Here is a 12,621-nt window from a genome sequence, read left to right as displayed (position 1 = left end):
GGTCTCGCCGTGATATTCTGGAAGGAATTCCAGTTAAAGATGTCTAGAATTACGCTGCCCAGCTGTGAAGCAGCCTTTTTCAGTCTGGCTACGAACAGCGTTAGTTCTATTCGCAGGCCTGCTTCTGTATAGACCTCCCAGCCGGGCGAGAGATTTTCTCAATGATCTAGCTGAGACACTGCCCCCTTATATTATTCGTTACCTTAACTTTATCTTGCTGGGGGATGTGAATCTTCATTTGGAGGATTTAGATAATAGAGAGTCTCAGGAGATGATTCAAGGGCTTCAGGCTATGGGTCTAACTCTTTTGGTCAATTCCCCACTCATAATAAAGGTCATACGCTGGACAATATTTTCACTAACAGTACCATGGTAGAAGCACTGCCACCAGTACCCATAGTATGGTCTGACCACTTTGTTCTCCCTTTCACCATCACGTACTCTACAAAGACCCCCTGCAATTTAGGAAAGCGCTCGGCACTCCCCTTGCTTCGGAAATGAAATGCGTTAAGCTCTTAGGTCTTTGGGGATAAGTTGGCGTCTAGTATCCCAGTTTTAGGGACTGAAGTACATATAGCAGAGGGGCTAGTCTCTCTGTAAATCAAGGAGGCACGTGATGCTATTATTCCCTTGAAAACAGGTAAAAGCACCCGTAGAACCCCCTCCGCTAAATGGTTCTCAGTGGAATTGGCCCTCCAAAAAACGGACTGTAGGGGGCGTGGCTTGAGGCGTCAAGATGGCAGTTGCACTCTAAGAGTGCTCCGGACCCCCATCCATCATCCGCCTTACATCCGTCTCCTTCAGCTACCATCGGCGGCCTGTGTTGCGGGGACTGATTCCCCTGACCTACCTGTGCTGCCTGGTTCCGCGAGACAGACTCTTCGAGGCCGGTGCTGCCCTTGCTGGCCCCGTCTCCTCCGGCCTGCAGAGTGACCCAAAATGGCGGCCTCCTTGCCATCCCGAGAGGAGGCCTGAACCCATGGCCCGACGGACCCAGCGCTCCGCCCTTGTTTTGGCGGGCCATCGCTCCTTGCACGGCGGCGCTGGCCGCGGTCCTCCTGTGGGTCCGGGATTGTCGGAGTGTGTCCCACTCGGCACCTAAATGCGGTGGAAGCGAACTGAGGCGCCCGAGACTCCAGCCCCACCGGGCCTACCCGCTGCGAAGTATGATGCCAGTGCCTGATTGCCGGGAAGCGGTGTGGGCGGCCCCCTGAGTACTTTCCCCCATTGCTGGATCGGGGGAGCGGGACCTGCGGAGAGGCCGGCTCGACTGGTGCCGTAGCTGGGGACGACCAGAGGCGGATCGACGAGGCGGGGGATTCCCGCGGCCGCCGGCGATGACCTAGGGCGGTCCCGGTGCGGCGAGCGAGGTGAGGGAGTACCTGTGGCCCGGCTGTAAATTGTAAATTGATACTTGTAAATTGATACTTGTATAGCGCACTACTCACCCGGAAGGGTGAGTAGTGCGCTATGTGTGTTGCTTCCCCCTGGACGCTGCTCGTGAACTGCTGGGGCCGCTTGGGAGACCCCCGGGACGATGAGGGATTGAGGCTGCCTTGAGATCGGCCTATTGCTTCACCCCTGCCGGCCTGAGACCCTCTCCACTGTGCAGCCTGGTGGTGTCCTGCCTCCCCCTAACTCTTGCTGGTGGACTGCCGAGGCCGCGCGGGAGCACCCCCCGGGTGGCGGACAGGCCGCAGCTCAGTGCGGTGTCACTCCTCGGGGCCTTTGACCCGGTATGGTTTGGCCTGACTCCGATGTGCTGGTGTGGGGCCCTCCGGAAGCCTCGAGCTCCCCTTGGTGCTGGACTGTGGCCTACGCTTGGAGCCGCTGCGAAACGGAGGGGTGTCTCGGCGGCCGCCCGGTGAACCTTGGAGGTGGGCTGCGCGGTTCCCGGTGCGGCGCGGCGTGCCTGCGCTGGTGGTGCTGCCGCATGGGCTGTTGGATCTTCGAACCATCTTGGTCTGTTGCTGGGGGTCCTCACTCTCCCCACCATCTGAGGGCGGGCTGCGCTGTGGCTTAGCGAGGAGGTGCATTGGCCACCGCTTCGGCCCCCCACATCCTCTGAACGTCTGAGGCCTTGCCGCCGGGGCCAAAGGAGAGGGCTTGTGGGCCCAGAGTCTGCTGGGGGGTTACCTGCGCTGTGGACAGTTGAGCTCCCTGAGGAGGGGCCTCCCTTCCATGTGGCCCAGGAGGTCGGGGCTGCAGACAGGACACCGTGGAGTGGCCGGCCCCCTCCTGACACCATTACCTGACTCACCGTGGCCATGGGCAGGAACCGCATCCCCCCGACTCAGATGAAGATGGACCAATTCACCAGACCAGACCGCGACTCTGGTGTCACCCCTCTGCCTGCGCAGGGAGCCACCGAGGGTGATCTCTCCACCATCCTGCAGGCGATAAGCGCATCCCAAGCCTCGGTGGAAAGCAAGATCGAGGAGGTGAGGGTGGACATGGCCCTTATTCGGCAAGACCTCTGGAATGCCACGGCGCAGATCGCTGAAAAGGAATCCCGTATCTCCACGGTGGAAGACGACCTAGGTGCCCTCAAATCCCAGGTGGCCTGCCTTCAAACACTGACTTCGGAGCTCCTCAGCAGGGCAGAGGATGCTGAAAACAGGGCGCGCAGAAACAACCTTCGCCTCCTGAGTTTTCCGGAGGGAGTGGAGACGGGCTGCACCGATACCTTCATTGAAACCTGGATCCGCTCTTGGATGCCCGAAGAGAAGCTTTCCCCCTGGTTCGTGGTGGAGCGGGCTCACCAGTCTCTTGCTCCTAGGCCTCCTCCCGTCCCATTATCCTTCGAATTTTCAACTTCCGGGATAGGAATGCAATTCTGGGGGCAGCCAGAGAATTGGACCCGCTGCTCTTCCAGAATTCCAGGATCATGATATTCCCAGACTACTCCAGGGAAGTCCAGACTCGACGCCGGTCCTATGACGAGGTCAAGCAAAAGCTCAGGGCTCTGGGGCTTCGCTACGGTCTCCTTTTCCCGGCACGTCTGAAGGTATTCTTCCAAGAAAAGACATTCTTCTTCCATAACCCCCAGGTGGCATGGATCTGGCTCACGGAGGAACGCCCTCTCTGGCCGGGGGTGCCCCCTCCCCTGTCTGGAGGCCGCCGACACAGCCGAGCCGCGAGGCGCCATAAGCCCAGAGGTGTCGGACTAGATCTCGCAGCCGGGCGGCCGCCAGGGAGGGGGGCTTCCCACTCGCCAGAGGTGCAGTCCCAACGGCCCCTGCCTCAATCCACGAGCCTCCTCTCCCGCCATGGCCTCCTCTTTGATCAATCTGGGGAGTGTCCCCGGCCCAGATGCGAGCATGCGGAAGACAAGATCGGACTCAGACCTATCTGGCAGCCCCGTGATCCGAGGACCTGTTGATGAAGAAGGGGTGTAACCGGAGCAACAGACTGCATGCCTGGTCTTCACTTGATGAGTCCTTTTGCGCTGGGTCCACTCTGGGTGCTTCGAGCGAGGCCCTGCCCGGCTCCAATGGAGGGCCGACCAAAGGTTCACCTCCTGCGGAGGTGTCCGGACTGTCTCTTCTTGTTACTCTTGCTCGCACCCCTGACTTATTCCTCGTTGCCTCCACTCTTCTGTATACAATGTGGGGCCGAGAATGATACATCCAGCTAACCTGAAGCTTAAAGTTCCTTTCTTGTTACAGCTGTTGGTAGTCATCCTTTAACAGGGGGGTCCTCCTTAGCCAAGCTCTTGATTGTTGTTCTTGATCTCTGCTAACCGTTTTAGTTTAGCGCATCACCTCTTGTGGGGTAGTTAGAATTTGGGAATTTGGGGCCACAGATGCTTCTGTTTTTTAAGTGTAGGGTGGCGGGAGTTAGGGGGCGAGGGTGGGTGGGGAGTCCGTTGTCTCCCAACAGTTTGTTATTTTTAGCCGACCACGGGCCTCTGTTTGTTTATACCCTGTTTAGCCGCCCACTGGCCGCTGGTGGTGCCGCTTACAGGTGGCTGATTGCAGTTCTCCTTCCTAGCCTTCTTTTACGGGTGGGTCCACAACTGACATGCAGCTCCTTGCTTCCATTACTTTGTTGTTTTCGGCCGCCTACGGGCCGCCACCGGGAACGGCTGCGGGTGGCCGTTCCCCCATCTTTTCCTTGGGTCTCCGCCATTACCGGTGCAATCACCAGCTCCAAGAATTCCCCTCTGCCTCTACATTTGGATGAGTGCCCTCCCTTGGTTGGGCGGGTTCCCCTGATGTTCTCCGCTCCCTCACGCTTCATCCCTTCTGATGGCGTACACACTCACTAGACCCCTCCATGACCTCTCCTGGAACATCAATGGCCTCCTAGACCGCATTAAACGCACGGCCATCCTCCGCGCTGCCCACCACCACACATCGGACTTCCTCTTTCTCCAATGGCTTTGACAGGGCCTGGCACTCCAGCTTTACAAGAGGGTCTCGGGGGTAGCAATCTTACTCAGTGTAATGGCTGGATTTTCTGTTTAGATGGGATCAGCCCCCAGGGGCCCCTATGACCCAGCCAAAACGTACTCACCTTCCGTCCTCAGGACCACCTATCCAGGCACCTGGTACCTACCTGAGGATAGGGAACTCGCAATATACAAGCTCATATTATCAAAAACACCACTAAATCTATAGGGATACTAAGAATACTCACTGATTACTAGGGATATCCATACCCTACACTACACTTATTCACATCAGTTGGTCTCGCGGCCACCCTGACCCAGACCGTTCTACCCTAGGGCAGATCTGACACACAATCTGGTGCGTCTACACACGGGCCTGCAGAACCCAATGCTCCCTTTTCCAGCGTTCGCGATCCTGCGAAACATAAACGCCAGTATCCCCCCTGACGCTCTCACTTAGTCTTATACCACAATCCGGTGGCTTTACACACTGGTTTGACACTCCAGTGCTCTCATTAACGCCGCATGTCAAACGACGACCACATTCCTATGAACACCTATACATATATATATATATTGGGATATTATCTCAGCTGTCTACTCGGGATGAAACTACAATAATAACTTTGGATATGGTTTCAGATTATTATGTATTACCTGTTCTTGGCATCAAAGGTCCACTCACTCCCTATTTATGTGATCACCACTCACCTGATTGGGATTACTCATCCATTCATGCGCCTAGCAAACACCTAGAAGTGCCATTTACCTTTAGTGAACAAGAATAGGGACTACACGCCAGTTAGTTATAAACTGGGGACATTTATTACAGTAATATAAACATTTATGCAAATCTAACAAAGGCTATAGGTAGAACACACCGCTTGAAAGAGAAGGATTACACATAACAGGAACACTCCGCTGAAAGGGAAAAGATTAAGTGTAGCTAATGTGATGAAAACAATATCACCTGATTAGTGTGAAGTCTTGTTCTAGCTGTCATCTGGGTTCCTCTCTCGTCTGTGCCTTGGCTCATCTCATGCTCTCTCTCCTCTCCTGCACTCTTGGGTACACCTCTGCGCTGATCGCTCTGTCTCTGGACTCCTCTCCCCCGCTCTGACTGTCTCTCCACTTTGCGTCTTCACTCTTTAATGGTTCCTGCCGCTCTGATCACCGTTCATTCTACTATCTTAGTCGCTCTTTCTCTGCGCCAATGTCCAATTCCATCTGCTCCCATAGGTTAATCCACGAGCTCTCCTCTATCTCTTCTAAAAGGCATTACTTCAGACTCCAGCTATTCACACTTCCTCCTGATAAACAACTGCTTCTGACTGCTTCCTTCAGTTCCAGCTCACTATTCAACTCAGCTCTTCTCCAGATTGAACCCTCTCTCTCTCTCTGCCAACTCCACTCCACTGCTCTCCTCTCTGCTGGACTCTCCTCGACTGACTCCTCGACTCCCCTCTGCTTGACTGGCTGACTCCGCCTCTGTACTTCACAAATATAGAATGCTGTTTCCTCATGGAAAGTTCCAGCCAGCAGCTTCTTCCCACCAATCCCATGCACCAGGCTCCTTGCGCTAGACGCTCCCACAGTGACCAGTCTGCTTGTTTCGTCTAGAGACTGAGCCCGGGAACAATTCCTGATTAGATTCAGCTCTGGCCGGTTCTCTCCGGTCCGCTTAGGGCGAACAACAGTTATAACTATAAACATTACTTTTGCCCTAAAAAGCCTCTCTGCTTCCATCAAGATGGAGTCTCTCTAGCTTTAGGCCTGAAAGGGGTGAAATGCTCCTTAGCTCTGTCAGAATACCTACATGAACCATACCAATATGTCTAATATGTCAAAGCCAATAGGCAATAGACAGGTTAAAGTCAAGAATAAAGGCATATTAAGCAGCTATCCTCTTCTAGGTCTGGAAAAAGGGCTTAAAAGGGCCAACACAGACTAAGAATACCTATACTAGATGCGAGCAAGATTAATGATCTATATCACTTCTAAGTAAAGCCAAAAACTCTGCCATAACATTCCACCCTTAGATCCTTATCTTGCGAGCATCTTATAAACAATAACATCCATCTAGACAAACATCAACATAATCTATCCAACATAGGCTAAAAATACCTATCCTAGATGTGAGCAAGATTAAGATCTATATCACTGCTAAATATCCCTGCCATCCACCCTTAGATCCTTATCTTGCGAACATCTGACAAACAATAACATCTAAATAAACAAACATCAACACAATCTATCAACAAATCAAAAACCTAAAAAACTCCCTAAAAACAATGACAACTCAAGAAAATTCCACCTGAAACTCAATTGTAGGGAATAGAAACCTAAAAACAAATCAAAGCACCCTTGACTTGAATGCTGAAACATATCTGAGATTGGATCTGATAACAACAGAAACTAACCAAAGCATCCTCAAACTAAATGTTCCTCAACTTCTAATTATAATTGGTGAAATCTAATGATGTAGGGACTTATGTGTTGAATGAAAACAGCAAGGGGCCTAAATGGGCCTACTTCGGACAACTTAAGGCTAAATGTGTTTCAACTTCTAATGAGAAAACAAGAAAGGGCCTAAATGAGCTCTACCTACTATAGGCAACTTAAGCTAATGATGACTCATGAAACTATTGGTGTAGGTGCTAATATGTGAGATGAAAATAACAATAGGCCTAAATGAGGCCTGCCTGCTGACATTAGTCAATTTAAGGTGAAATCTGAGAAATGAACATGACAAACTGTTGCAAGGTCTGGATAAACATTAACACATAATCATACTAAAAGACACACCACCCAGAACCATCTAAATTGTAAGGTAACCACCCTTTGATTAATCAAGGTGAAAATGCAAGAACAGTAAAAAAACTACAACCCCAGTCTACAAGATAACTAGTGTAACATCAAGCTGAAATCACACAGTGGAGCACATGTGTGCGCCATCATTGAAAAAAGTCCTTCATTTGGAAAAACTATAATAGGTGACATATTTTTTTTTAAAAGTGGGGCCTGCTTGTACAAGGGATTATGAATCAAGTCCTTTTATAATCCTGTAACAAAATAAAACATGTTTGGGTTTCATTTCTTTTTAAAAGTGGGGCCTGCTTGTACAAGGGATTATGAATCAAGTCCTTTTACAATCCTGTAACAAATAAAATACGTTTGGGTTTCATTTCTTTTCAAAAGTGGGGCCTGCTTGTCCAAGGGATTATTCAATGTCCAAATTCTTTTACAATCTTTAAAAGTGGGGCCTGATTGTCCAAGCAATATTTAATGTCCAAATTCTTCAGTGTAGGCCACCACCCTGCATCATGGACACTTCCTCCAATGTGGCCATCCATCACCCGGTCTGGTCTGGTCTGGTCTGGTCTGGTTCCATCATCCAAAACAATAAACTAAAATAATAACATGAAAATAAAAAGCTAAAACAAATAAAGGGAGTGGGCAGATGCACGCACGCACCCCAACTGCAGCAATCCTAGAAACCAGAGAAAAAGTATCATTATTCTTGTAAAATAAAATTTTCCATTTAAAAAGCACCCCGGGTGCCTTTAATTATTGAAAAGAAAATATCCTAATTAATTAAAAACATTCAAAATTTAACTTTTAGTAACATTGAGTGGGGCCTAACATACCCTAATCCTAACTAAGCCAGTCTCACCCTTCTGGGCAAGAGCCATGCTACAGTGTGAAAAAAAATTGTAACACTGCCAAATGATGACAGCATCAGCAGGGCACTGCAAGCCTCCCAATTTCCATGGTCAGAGAAGCCCAGGCCACCCCGCCCTTAAATAAACAAGCCGTGCGCGGAAGAAAATTGGATTGTAGCCCATCATAACACACTGGGACGTGATCGAAACTTGCAGAATGAAAAAAAAAGTTTGTCTGCGCAGACCAGCTGGGCTGCCAAGGTCAAAAAACAAATTCCTTATGCCTGTTCTCATGGCCTGATTCTCAAACTAACGGAGGCTAATATTAATAAAAAAACAATTCTGTTACAGTGTATTGCCAATTAAAAAAGATCCAATTTTTTTTTTAAAAAAAGACGTTTGTCCAACTAATTAAACTAAAGGCAAGACATTTAAAGGGGAAACTACCTTTGGCATACAATATTATACATGTTGCATTTGAAAAACGAATTAACATGGTCCATATGTCAAAGAGAAATAATTTGTAAAACAACATATACATTTCAACATTGTATTTAAGTTCACATTTATAAAAGCATACATTTTAATTCACATTTGGGAAAATAATAATGTTACATTTTAACTTTTTTATTCAAAAGCACATGGTTGCCTCACACTAATTAAAAGCACATGTTACCACGCACTGTCGGGCAAGATTTATTATTCTAAACCTATTATTATTGCAACCATCACATTCCTGTCTAGATGGAAACCCCTCACAGAAATAATTAATGAAAACAGCCCGTAGCATGCATTCTAACGGGCCATCTTTTTAACATTTCACTCATTTTAAAAGAACACAGCTTTCTCCGTAAGGTTGATTTATAACCACATCAATTCCAAGGTGAACCCACACAAATTCGTAGACGCATTTCAAAAGGAATGTGAAATGAACAGAACCCTCCTCAAAACACAAGATGTTACCTTTCCGTCAAGAAACTGACAAAGCACGTAGGCTGACCAAGGAACCAAAAAAAAAGTCAAAATCAAACCATCAAAAATCCTTAAAATAATTCACTGACTTTTATAGTCAGGTCAGATAGCCATGCATGTTGACAGCATGTAAAAAATAAAGGCTGCCATCTCAACTCAAGATATTAACCCTTTGGCAGCTCAAATAGAAACATTTCCCAACGTCCATTTATACATGGGAAAATCATTAGCACATTTCTTCACGTTTACAAATGACACGTACATATTTTCAAAAACGTTATCCCCAAGCACCCGAGAAAGATCCAGCTCTCTCCTGCCAAACGTAATGAGAACATGCCCTGTCCAAGCCATGACCACATGGCGCTATTCACAAGCCATATTTACAAGACAAGCCTTTCACAAACAACATTTCCAAGGCGCAATGCACAAGGAACACAACTGATTAACAAAAGAACATGCACCTCACAAACCACATTAAAATGGCGCTATTCTAAAGCCATATTTACAAGACAATAAACAAACTCAAAAAACGACACGCTTTTCACAAAGAATATATCCAAAGCACCATTCACAAGCAACACAACAGATCAACATGAGAACCTGCACCTCACAAGCCACATTAAAATGGCGCTATTCTAAAGCCATATTTACAAGACAATAAACAAACTCAAAAAATGACACGCTTGTCACAAGGAATATATTCAAAGCACCATTCACAAGCAACACAGCAGATCAACATGAGAACATGCACCTCACAAGGCACATTAAAATGGCGCTATTTACAAGTCATATTTACAAGGAGCTATATTCTAAAAACTCCACAGAGCATATTAAAATGAACACATTTCATATTGCACAGCATAAGCAGATGCAGCAAGCAATTTAATGGGCAATTTAAAAGCACTTTTTACACACATTTATACAATTGGACCATCACAAAGATGTAACTGACTTCCTCATGTAATGCCATCCTTCAACTCTGACAGTTTAAACACCAAGATGAAAACCATTCCTTCCACCCTGAATAAACCAAATGCCATGATGTAATGCAATCTCCTCACGCTGCAACTGTTCAAGCCAATAGGTCTAACAGGCTACATAAACTGCAACATTACGCCAGATGGAACTAGCGTTCAGGGCACTCCCTCAGAACACATGGCCAGGCACACAGGCTTCGTAAACTGTCCGACTACGCCAAAATGTAATGGCTGGATTTTCTGTTTAGATGGGATCAGCCCCCAGGGGCCCCTATGACCCAGCCAAAACGTACTCACCTTCCGTCCTCAGGACCACCTATCCAGGCACCTGGTACCTACCTGAGGATAGGGAACTCGCAATATACAAGCTCATATTATCAAAAACACCACTAAATCTATAGGGATACTAAGAATACTCACTGATTACTAGGGATATCCATACCCTACACTACACTTATTCACATCAGTTGGTCTCGCGGCCACCCTGACCCAGACCGTTCTACCCTAGGGCAGATCTGACACACAATCTGGTGCGTCTACACACGGGCCTGCAGAACCCAATGCTCCCTTTTCCAGCGTTCGCGATCCTGCGAAACATAAACGCCAGTATCCCCCCTGACGCTCTCACTTAGTCTTATACCACAATCCGGTGGCTTTACACACTGGTTTGACACTCCAGTGCTCTCATTAACGCCGCATGTCAAACGACGACCACATTCCTATGAACACCTATACATATATATATATATTGGGATATTATCTCAGCTGTCTACTCGGGATGAAACTACAATAATAACTTTGGATATGGTTTCAGATTATTATGTATTACCTGTTCTTGGCATCAAAGGTCCACTCACTCCCTATTTATGTGATCACCACTCACCTGATTGGGATTACTCATCCATTCATGCGCCTAGCAAACACCTAGAAGTGCCATTTACCTTTAGTGAACAAGAATAGGGACTACACGCCAGTTAGTTATAAACTGGGGACATTTATTACAGTAATATAAACATTTATGCAAATCTAACAAAGGCTATAGGTAGAACACACCGCTTGAAAGAGAAGGATTACACATAACAGGAACACTCCGCTGAAAGGGAAAAGATTAAGTGTAGCTAATGTGATGAAAACAATATCACCTGATTAGTGTGAAGTCTTGTTCTAGCTGTCATCTGGGTTCCTCTCTCGTCTGTGCCTTGGCTCATCTCATGCTCTCTCTCCTCTCCTGCACTCTTGGGTACACCTCTGCGCTGATCGCTCTGTCTCTGGACTCCTCTCCCCCGCTCTGACTGTCTCTCCACTTTGCGTCTTCACTCTTTAATGGTTCCTGCCGCTCTGATCACCGTTCATTCTACTATCTTAGTCGCTCTTTCTCTGCGCCAATGTCCAATTCCATCTGCTCCCATAGGTTAATCCACGAGCTCTCCTCTATCTCTTCTAAAAGGCATTACTTCAGACTCCAGCTATTCACACTTCCTCCTGATAAACAACTGCTTCTGACTGCTTCCTTCAGTTCCAGCTCACTATTCAACTCAGCTCTTCTCCAGATTGAACCCTCTCTCTCTCTCTGCCAACTCCACTCCACTGCTCTCCTCTCTGCTGGACTCTCCTCGACTGACTCCTCGACTCCCCTCTGCTTGACTGGCTGACTCCGCCTCTGTACTTCACAAATATAGAATGCTGTTTCCTCATGGAAAGTTCCAGCCAGCAGCTTCTTCCCACCAATCCCATGCACCAGGCTCCTTGCGCTAGACGCTCCCACAGTGACCAGTCTGCTTGTTTCGTCTAGAGACTGAGCCCGGGAACAATTCCTGATTAGATTCAGCTCTGGCCGGTTCTCTCCGGTCCGCTTAGGGCGAACAACAGTTATAACTATAAACATTACTTTTGCCCTAAAAAGCCTCTCTGCTTCCATCAAGATGGAGTCTCTCTAGCTTTAGGCCTGAAAGGGGTGAAATGCTCCTTAGCTCTGTCAGAATACCTACATGAACCATACCAATATGTCTAATATGTCAAAGCCAATAGGCAATAGACAGGTTAAAGTCAAGAATAAAGGCATATTAAGCAGCTATCCTCTTCTAGGTCTGGAAAAAGGGCTTAAAAGGGCCAACACAGACTAAGAATACCTATACTAGATGCGAGCAAGATTAATGATCTATATCACTTCTAAGTAAAGCCAAAAACTCTGCCATAACACTCAGAAAGGGCCTTCCCTTTACCTTGACTGCAGCCGAAACAGATGTACAGGGCCGCTATGTGGTGGTATTCGGTGCTATAGAGGGGTGGCCCTAAACCTCCTGAGCCTTTACATTCCCCCCACCCTCCTCTTTCCAACACTCCGACATCTCACGCAGGTCCTTTCCTCCCTCCTGCAGGGTCTTAGGGTGGTCGGGGGAGATTTTAACACCACCATGCAGCCCCTGCGTGATACAACCGGGGCCCCGTCTATGACCCGGGTCACCTCCGCTAATTCCCTTTCCCTGTTGAGCTGGACCTCGGCCCTGGGGCTCTGTGATGTGTGGCGGGTCTGGAACCCCCGCGCGAGTCAATACACTCATACGTCGGCTTCCCACCATACCCACTCCCGCATTGACCTCCTCTTGATGCCGGCCAC

At 48.1% G+C, this 12,621-nt stretch overlaps 1 long non-coding RNA gene across 1 annotated transcript; it reads right to left on the bottom strand.

Annotated features, from left to right (window-relative positions):
- Positions 1 to 5,195: 5,195 nt before the first annotated feature.
- On the bottom strand, positions 5,196 to 12,190 carry LOC147709371 (uncharacterized). The gene is made up of 2 exons (XR_015296690.1): positions 11,147 to 12,190; positions 5,196 to 7,883 (listed from the first exon to the last, which is right to left on the bottom strand). It is a non-coding gene; the product is annotated as an uncharacterized LOC147709371 (long non-coding RNA).
- Positions 12,191 to 12,621: the final 431 nt, after the last annotated feature.

Source organism: Lissotriton vulgaris, chromosome 6 (genome assembly GCF_964263255.1).
Source record: "Lissotriton vulgaris chromosome 6, aLisVul1.2, whole genome shotgun sequence".
In the NCBI taxonomy this organism is placed as follows: Eukaryota; Metazoa; Chordata; class Amphibia; order Caudata; family Salamandridae; genus Lissotriton; species Lissotriton vulgaris.
Note: the sequence above shows the minus strand (reverse complement) of the source record. Positions and strands in the feature narration are given on the sequence as shown.